Source organism: Psammomys obesus, unplaced genomic scaffold (genome assembly GCF_907164565.1).
Source record: "Psammomys obesus unplaced genomic scaffold, mPsaObe1.curated_primary_1811, whole genome shotgun sequence".
In the NCBI taxonomy this organism is placed as follows: domain Eukaryota; kingdom Metazoa; phylum Chordata; class Mammalia; order Rodentia; family Muridae; genus Psammomys; species Psammomys obesus.
Window position 1 is genome coordinate 25,189,212 of NW_026585895.1, and position 9,635 is coordinate 25,198,846.

The window sequence follows — 9,635 nt, forward strand, 5'->3', positions numbered from 1 at the left end:
ATGACTTTAATTTAGTTGTAGAGGTAAGATATACTGCTATCGACACTAACATCTGCACAAATGAAGCATGTTTTGAAATCCTTTCATTATTTCAAACCAGTAGTTCTGGCAATCGCTAGCAAGGACATTTTAGTTAATGAAAAAGGTTGAGTGTTATGCCAACATATCCAGCAAGTTCTAACTTTTCTCAAACCGACTGTGAATCTGAATCACGAAGCTTTAGAAATTCTAAGAGACTTTGGGATGGATGAAAGTGCTGAATGGGATTAATGTGAAGAAGAGAATGACCCATGATGTTTGTAAAAAGCTCAGAGACATTTTGCAATTTATAGAACTTACACTTACAACATGAAAACCAAGAGGCCTGCTCCAAAGCACAAAGATACTCTTAAGTGGGGGGTGAGATGTAGTCAGACGTGAACAGCACCCTTGAGTTTTAAAAAAATGGAACAAACTAACTTTTGTTTGCCTCTATCCAGTGATTTTTAACCTTCTGGATTTAAGGGCCTCATTGAGAATCTGAACAAAGTTGTGGAATGCTTCCCAGAGAGGCACATTTGCATAGCTACACAATGTTTTGAATATTAATAACCTCTACTCTAATGTTCTTGGCCCTATTAGAAAAACTAAGGCAGCATAACTAATAACTAACGATAGACATCATTAATTGAGTCCTTTCCAGTCTTCTAGGCACCACTGAAATCTACTCACTGTGAGCCTCGGGGGCTCAAAAATACATAGTTTTATAAAGTCCTTTTATTGTTTCTGATGAAATTAATTAGATCCTTCCTGACTTGTGAGTGAGGTAAAGGGTTTGGAATAAGATGGACTTGAGTGAAAAATCAAAATCTTGTACTCACTGAGCATCAGCAGACTGCTTCAACCCTCTGAGTCTGATTTTTTGTCACCTGTAACCTGAAGAGAGTGACTGTCCCCATAAGAACAGAGGAAACCGTCCACAAATGCAGCAAAGCATGGCCCTGCATACAGCCTGCATTATAAATATTGAACTTCACTGTAGGCATGCATAAGACACTGATTTATTTGCAATGAGAATCTGTTCAAATAGGAAAAGATTACTTGGACTAAGAAATTCATGGCCATAATATTTACGTTGAATGTTAAAACAAAACAAAACAAAAAAACAGAAATTCTGACACTAAGACAAGGAAAAAACAGCAAAGACATGACTGTCAAGCACATCAGCAAAACAAAGATCTTTAATCCTCTAGTCTCATAGTCACTGTGACCCTGATTTTGTAAAGGCCTCTGGAGGTTGCCAGTTCCTAAAGCTTTAACATTTTCCTGCCAATACAGTAGATTCTTGGTAATAGGGAGAGAGATTGTTTCAAGTGACCAAATTGTTTGGAGGGGGACAGGGAACAGGAAACAGCAACAGCAACGACCCGTTGCTTTTCTAGTGACATTAAAACAATAACAACAGCAACAAAACCCGCCTTTTCAAGATAATGTAATAAAAAGTCTGGGGAGGATAGAAATTTGAAGATTCTATTTGAGCCACAAAAAAACATCCTATCGTAAATGGCAGATTTATTATTCTTCAGCTTTAGTGTTTATTGGTGCCCACTGTTGATCTATACCCTCCCCCCTATTGCTTGATCTTAGGGCTTGTCCTCACCCTCCTATACAGTCTGGCTCAAGGCCTCCATGATTTGTCTCTAGCTCACCTTGTTGAGGAGGAGCAAGATGAGGAAGTGAGCTCAGTCTCCTTGACCATAACTACAACCCATCCTTGTTTCCAATCCAGCTTTTGAAGGACAAGTGTGGGATGTCGCAGTTAGACAAAAGGAAAATAGCAAAAGACGAAGGTAAAATCACTTGGGATTTAGAGAGGAAATAGGGACAGAACAGAAGCAGCCACACTGGTGAGGCTTTCTGTCATTTCTAATGGCAACATGTCTCTGATTCAGCCAATAATCCAACAACCTAATCACCTCCAGTGTGAATAAGGAGCATTAATGTCTGGAATGCAGGTCCAGTTTAAGTATCAGGCCAGTAAGACCTCAGTGACACTGAACATTTTTTTGAGGCCACAATTGTTTCTTATAGAAGCAACACACAAAATAAAGGTGAGTACTGAGCCCATGGACTTCTGTCAAAATCGAACACCGGGGAGCACTGACTGTGGGTTAGTCAGTCAGTTCAGGCCTGACTTTGATTTATCTTTGACCAGGGACCCGAAACTTTAAAAAGTACCATGGAAATGATCATCGTTTACATATGAACACAGTGTTTTGTGAATTCACTTTTAAATGACAGTAAAGGGTAACACAAGAACTATAGCACACATGACAAGAGGAGATTAAAAACTTTTCCGTTTTTGAAGACAGGGACCTTGAAAGCAGCAACTCCATTTTGTCCTTGGTCATTAGTCAGATTGTCATTGGTGCTGTCTTAGACACAGGTCAGAAATACAAGAGGTGATTGGGGCCCCCAGCATCTGGTCTCGTTTCTCATTATTTTTCTTTTTTACTTAGCCTGCAAACTGTGACCAAAACTCCAAGCCAAACTACTAACCTTTTTGGGGAACAGCTTTGGAAGAGGAGCTTTAAATTTTCACGGTGGAAATTGGTTATTTTTATCATAGGCTTGGTGGTAATGTTGGCAGTCTTTGGGTCTTGTACTCCCTTCTGTTTTACAATATCTTCTTGTTTATCTACATTTAACATGGTCTGGCCTCAGTGGAAGAGGATGTGCTCAGTCCTGATGTGACTTGCTGTGCTCGGGTGGGTTGGTAGTGTGGAGGAGTTTCCCTTCTCTGCGAAGGAGGGGAGTGAGGATGGGGAAAAAGGGGTGGAGGATGGGATTAGGAGAACAGGAGAGAGGGGGCTAAAATCAGGATATAAATAAAAACAAACAAACAAAATGGCCCTCTTATTATCAAGTTCCATCTATCTTGGTGCCGTTGGTTATTTTTCAAACCTGAACATCAGCAAAGGTGGCGACCCTTAACACATTTATGTCCAAATTACAGCCCATCTCCTAAATTATTTTATGGTCTCAGCTCTTGAGGGTGGATTAATACAAGAAGTAGCAGCCTATAAGGGCATTGAGGGTGTATTCCCTCTTTCATGGTTCACTTTGGACCCTAACTCCTGTTTCCTGGTGAAACTAGAAGAGAAAACATATTTACCCTTCTTTGGGATTGAAAATACATATGAAAAAGGGGAGATATTTTGGTTTTGTTGAGGCTGGTTAAGGGAAAACTGCTTCCTCCTGGTCAAAATCACTAAATCTCAGTCCACCTTTAGGACTGGGTGGAGGCATGGTAACACTACATATTCTTGCAGGAGTTAATCCAGCTGGACCGGTCAATCACCTTTCAAGAAGACCACTACTCAGGAAAGCTGATTAATCTGAGTATTTGCTAAGAAGATGGGAGGAATAATTATCCCCTTAATGAGATAATATACTGGTATTTGCAGAAGTCCCTTCCCAACGGCAGCTGCTTACAGACTGTCAGCCACATAGCACGGCAGAGCTTATCCACGTTTCTGAGTTCTAACTCAAAACAAGTGTAGCTTTTTCTTTCCTTCTTTCCTTTCTCCTTTTTTCAGACACTGGCCAAAAGCCTACACATACTTTCCCTGACAACTCTGGACACTCACTCCCCTCTTCTGCTTTGCAGCTATTTGCCAACTTCTGCTAATGAGCATGCCAGCTTTCTTGGACCCTGACTACAGAAGGCATGCCTTTCTCTCTTCCTCTCTCCATCAACCTCCTTCTTGGAGCTGCCAACATTTACAGCTTGCCGATCCTGTTGTTTATCTCTCAAACTCTAATTAAATTGTCTTTGAGAGTTCTTCTGAGTCTGTTTTCAAATTCTTTTGTTAACAAGGTTGAGAATCCAAAAGGGAATCCCAATTTCCCTTGTAAAAGGAATACTTTAATTAATTATGAATTAATTAAGCTAATAACCATTGGCTACTACTATTCATTAAATCCTTAGTAGGTTACGGACATGACCTTTATTTGAATTATTATATTCAGTTATCATCCCTGCCCTATGAGGTAAAAAAAAAAAAGTTAATGCTTTCATTTTCATAGATATGAAAAAAATGGGGCTTAGTGAAGTTAAGTATCTTATTCACAGTTCTGTAGTTAGAAAATGAGAAGAACCAAAAATCAAACTGAGGACTTTTTTATGACGGAGCATATACTCTGAGGTACCCCATTACAGTATCTTTAATTCTTTGTAGACATTTGAGATCTTCTGTTCAAACCTGAAGTTAAAAGAATTTGTGAGCCACCAGCATTTATATTTTAGTGTGTGTATATGTGTGCGTGTGTGTGATTGGGGTGGGGTGGGTCTGGCTTCTTCAGAGTCCTATCTTATTTGTTCTCATCTGAGCCAGTAGACACTAATCAATCATCTATTTCATGTTTTAGCTATGAATTAAGTTACACTGTCACAGAGCCACATCTTGGGTCACACTGACCATCTTCTTCTGCTTCACCCACATCACAGACTTGTTGCTATTAAGCTGTTTTCAGAATTAAGTTTAAATCATAGTTAAGGAAAAGTACTAGAAATGCTACGAAATCTATGCCAGTATTTACTTTAGGGATTTTTTTTAGCATATTTTCAGTGTCTTCTAAACAACACTTGAAGTAATCAATTGCTTTCGAACAAAGTAAAACTTTTCCTAGTATGTAATAAAAATATAGCGTTGTTTCCTTTACTTAAAAGTCATAATTTCAGACTCCAACCTGGAATCCAAGTTCAATGTCCATGGAAGAATCTTGACCTTTGTTCTTACATTTGAACCTCCTCGTCAATCATAGACACCCTCTCCAATTTTCATTTTCTTTTGGCTTGAATATGTAGCCACATATTATACCAAATGCATCTCTTGTAAGAGATAGCAAATTCTTTGTGAAACAAAGAGGAATATAAATTAAAATTTAGCTTGTTTTCTCTCTCTCTTTTTTATTTTTCTAACCTATGCTACAAAAAGGCATAGATTTGAAAACAGAAATCTGTTCTTCAGTATCTTGACCTTCAAGGACACAAGGAAATGATCTCCAGTTATGGAGATATAATAGTAAAACAACACAAACTCCTCAATGGCCAACACTTCTTTTTCTTGAGTATTTAACTGAACAGGGCAGTATAGCATGTTATCGCCATTCCTTACAAAGACTTATCTCAGGCAAAATGATTTCTTTCACTCACATTGTATTTTCCACAAAGCAGCTTTCTTGTGATGGTTTTGAATAGAAGGGGACTCATAGCTTTTTGTTTAGGTGTTGTTGTTTTTGTTTTTTTTTTGTTGTTGTTGTTGATGATGTTTTGTATTTTTTGAGACTGGATCTTACTATGTAGCTGTGGTTGGCCTGGAGCTACCTATGTAGACCAGGCTAGCTTCAAACTAGCCGAATTTGACTGAGTATAGTCTTGAAACTGTTAAAATTATTTTTATAAAACTGTGTTTGTTTCTCAGTTCCTCTTTTAACCTGGCTATCACAAAAATAATTGAGACTCTTTTATATTTCTTTAATAATAAGCTTTACAACACAATAACTGAGCAGTGATTAATGTGTTCTTAACCCTCTAAGCTAATGTGGTTTTCTCCCAGTGTACATCCCAGAGATACTGGCACTTTGTAGCTTTTCTTGCACCAACTCCTTCTTTATTCTCTCTTGGACCTCTCCCATGGCTGAATCTTCAACTTCTTTCTCTAATTCCTCCTCCCCTGGTTGGCAGGAAGTCCAGCCCTATTCTTTTCCCTGCTCAGTGATTGGCTGTAAGCTGCTTCATTGGTATACCAGCGGATAATTTGGGAGCAGTCTATAACAACATTGAGACTAGAGATTCTTAAAACAAGGATTGCAACCAGATGTATGGGTATGTGTACAGAAATCAGCATTTGAATTACACAATAACCTTATGCTTGCAGAAAACTTAGTCATAGGCTACTCCAAATTCCACGTTCCAATGCAGGAGAAGTTTCACGAAATAACAGAACCAAGAAAAGTCATAAATCAAGGCACCTTTCAAATACAGTGGTGGAGTCATTAAGTAGGGCATTACTACATGGTGGAGAAATCTCTTTCAGTCTCAGATATGTCGTGATAGAACTACTTGCCCTTTAGTTGGTGGAGAATAGTTAATTCTTTCCAAAATATTTATTAGGATGTTCAGTTCCGCTTTGTCTGCTAGTAATAGGAAGTTACTAGTTTGTTCGCTAGTGTGTTCAACACAGTGGTGGACCAGAAATGGCTCTTCAGGTGGCCAAAGACAGCCCGTCATAAAGTATTAAGCTCTGGATTTGCCATATTCCAACTGCTCTATATCATTGAAATTTTAATGAATTCTAAGCCATTTCAAACATAGCTTCTTTCCAGAAGTTCTTCTTCACAAACCTTATCCTTGGTTTTAGTGTTGTTTTGCTCCTCTAACCCTGCCTAAGAATTTCAAATGTTTACTATCATCCAACACCAATCACTCTTTCCTAGATATTCTTCGTCCTTTAAGCTAGATTGTCATTTTTAACATTTCTGTACAATTCCAGCACCTTCTTGCTTAAGATTAAACAGTCTCATTACATTAACATATAGAACCCATCAAACCCAAATCCTTGACTGATGTGGCAAAAAGTATCTGCTCATTTACTAATGTACTGATTTACATAGATGTGCATGAGTGCATGTGTGTGTGGAATATGTGAGCACAGTGTGTGGAAGCCAGATAACCACTGTGTTGCGTTTCTCTGGAGCTATTTACCACCTATCTGTCTGTCTGTCTATCTGTATATCTATCTATTTTTGAGGAAGGGTCTTTCACTGGCCTAGAACTTGCCAACTAAATTAGACTAGCTGGTCAACTAGCCTTAGGAACTCACCCATCCCTATCTCCCCAGTGCTGGGATTACAAGCACTCACCATCTCATCTGGGTTCTTTCTGTTTTTTAACCAGGTTTGGGGTTTGCCTTCGGGTCCTTGAGCTTGCAATCAAGTACCATGGTGACTGAGCTATCTCTGCACTTATTTATTTATTGCTGTGCTAGAGATTATATTTAGGGCTCTCTACCTTTAAGTCAGTGCTCTGTCATTGAACTATATCCCTAACATACCCTGCCTGAACTCAATAGTTCCTTGGATTCATCTCTACTGCTTTCCATATCCTATCACATTAACATCATTCTGGTTTCTCTAAACTCAACTGTGCCCCTGAGTTGTTCATAAGCACACACACACACACACACACACACACACACACACACACAAACATACATATTCAGATACACTCACATGCATAAACACACACAGCCAATTAACTTCTGTTTGAAGTTCTCAACACTCACCACAAAAAATCAAACCAACCAAACAAACAAAAAACCCCAAACAACTCTTTCTTGTCAATGCTAAAACATTAACTCCATTATGATTTATTTGTATTTTGTATTTGCTCTTTTTAGCATTTATTATGATTTAGTTAAATAAAACAATTAAATTAAATTAAAATTAGTTGTGAAACCACTTGATTAAGATCATTCTGTGTGACATAAAGTCCATAAACAGTGAATGACATCTTTCTTTTTCATACTATATATTTAGTGTCTGCCATAATGATTTGTACATATCTAGTATTGAATTAATAAATGAATTAAATAATAAGTGTGATTAAAGATTCTAAGTTGGTTAGAAAATCTTGCTTTAAAAAGTTATTGAATTTTACCTTGGAGAAATTATTAAAAATAATTTTGCTAACTATTCCCACTTAATGTTTAGAAAATTAATTCTAGGCACACATATTAGTACAAAATAGGAAAGAAGACAATGGACAAGTCCAGGACCCTTAAATCATTCAATTGAAAGTAATTGTAAAGTGGTTCCCAAAATCACCCCAAGAGAATTAAGGGGCAGGGAAGAGAGTCCAGGAGCAACTTAACCATGGTGATGAGTTGTCACATGGTGGGGGTGGGGTGAAAATGATTGATAGTTTATTCCATCAACTGTGTTTCTTAGAACTGAGGACCAGAGACCATGATGAACAATGGAGGTATGACTAACCTGCCCCTGTGGGAGATAATTATCATTGTTCAAATTTTGTCAACTAAGGTAAGGAGACCCTGGCCACGGGTAGCGCAGAGATACAGCGTGTACCAACTCAGTGCAAGGGCGTAGCGGAAATGTCAAGGGCAAAATAAAAGTGACATAGACTTGCATGTCAGGCGTTGGGGATTTGTGGACTAGACTTAAACCGAGAAAGCAAAAAGTGGTAAGTTTCATGTCTACTTCTATGTCATAGATGCTTGAGGGGTTTGAAAGCTTTTGAGGAGCTCCCCCTCTCCACTTTTCTTTTTCTTAAAGGCATAGGATCTGGCCAGAAATTTCTGTGCTGTGACACATCCTAAGACCTTGGAGAAGCAGGTGACAAATAATTGTATCTTTCTCTAGCCTTGGTTATATTTTCTGGTGTCTGGTTTCTTAAAAGACAGCTGCAGCAGGATAGTGAGATAAATATCCTTATCAGGAGAAACTTTTTTTTTTTGGTGATTTTGACTGCAGACTTGACTGTCAGGCGCCATGAGGTCAATGGCACATATGGAACTGAAGATAGCTGTAGGGGGAGAGTGTGTGGAGCATAGACCCATGCCTTCTTTGGTGCTGTTTTCTCCTTGCCTCCTGACAGAGCGCCTCTGAGAAATGTTAGAGCCATACCTGTGTGGCTGGTCACAGAATGAAGGGTCCACAGAATTTGCTTTTCCCAGAGACAATCACTATTGTATGAGGATGGTTAGTGGGAAACAGTGATCATTTAAAAGGTGGATTTGGGAAAGAAGGAAGGGTGTGCCTGCTGCTCTTGGGTACCAGCTTTCCACTGTGAGTAAAGCGGTCTCTGCCACAAGGTCCACAGGAAGACGAGCTTTGGGGCTGGGAGCATGTAAGTGCTTCTAGGGGAACACAAGATTATAGCACAAATCAATTACGTTGATGAGCTGGATTGCCTGAGTGTATGTTCCCTTTTGTTGAGTCTCTTTTTATTATCTCTGAGCTTTAACCGACGTTGGTTTAAACGCCCAAGCACTGTGTACCCACAAGTACTGGGAATTTTAGAACAGTTGTTCCTTGCTTGCACCCTGGGTTCAAAGGTGGACACTCTCTTCTCTTTGTGTTCCCTCATGGGCCTCCTCTCTGGGCCCAGGTGATGAGAGGATATTTGATTACTAAAAGGCATTGCTATCAAGCTCTGGCCTGTTAGACAGTGTTCTGGCCACTGAAACTTAAGAAGACACCTGGCACCATTAAAGTAGAATCTGTTTTTCTTACAGGTAGCTTGAATTTGTGTTTTGCAGGAAGACTTCCCGGGTTTCCAGTCTTCAAATTGTCCCCCAAGGAGATGGCTGTCTTCTGAAAGTCCGAGTTTTAGCTTGTTATTTCTTAACTTGCGGTGGTTGAAATGTGTCCCACAAATTTTATGTATTACAATTTTACCCCCCAAAGTCAAATTTAATAACATGTCAAAATATGTATTTATTTATTTAAATTGTGTGTGTGTGTGTGTGTGTGTGTGTGTGTGTGTTTGTGTTCCAGTCTTAACGGCATGTGAGAGTATGCATTTGTTTGCTACTTGAGCTGGGAAGACTTGCTCACTGAGCAAGTCCCTG